Raw genomic sequence first — 459 nt, forward strand, 5'->3', positions numbered from 1 at the left:
GCACCACACCATGCTCTCTCTCTCGCACATACTGCACCACATCTCGCTCTTTCTCACGCATACACGTGTCACGCCTTTCTCTTTCGCATGTATGATACCTATCTCTCTCTCGCACACTACTGCACCATACCGCCCTCTCACTCACACGCACTGCTGCACCACACCGCGGTCTATCTCGCACGCACTACTGCACCACACCATGCTCTCTCTCTCGCACATACTGCACCACATCTCGCTCTTTCTCACGCATACACGTGTCACGCCTTTCTCTTTCGCATGTATGATACCTATCTCTTTCTCGCACGCACAACTGTATCATACCTCTCGCTGTCGAACTCGAAACTACTCAAAGTGTCCATTTGAATCTTATAATATCCACTTCATTTAATCACAATTATTCTGCGCCTTGTTGTTATTTCTATATGCCAGTTCAATATTTTTTTAAAGGTATTTGAAGAC

This window comes from Papilio polytes, unplaced genomic scaffold (genome assembly GCF_000836215.1).
Source record: "Papilio polytes unplaced genomic scaffold, Ppol_1.0 DF821557.1, whole genome shotgun sequence".
Lineage (NCBI taxonomy): Eukaryota > Metazoa > Arthropoda > Insecta > Lepidoptera > Papilionidae > Papilio > Papilio polytes.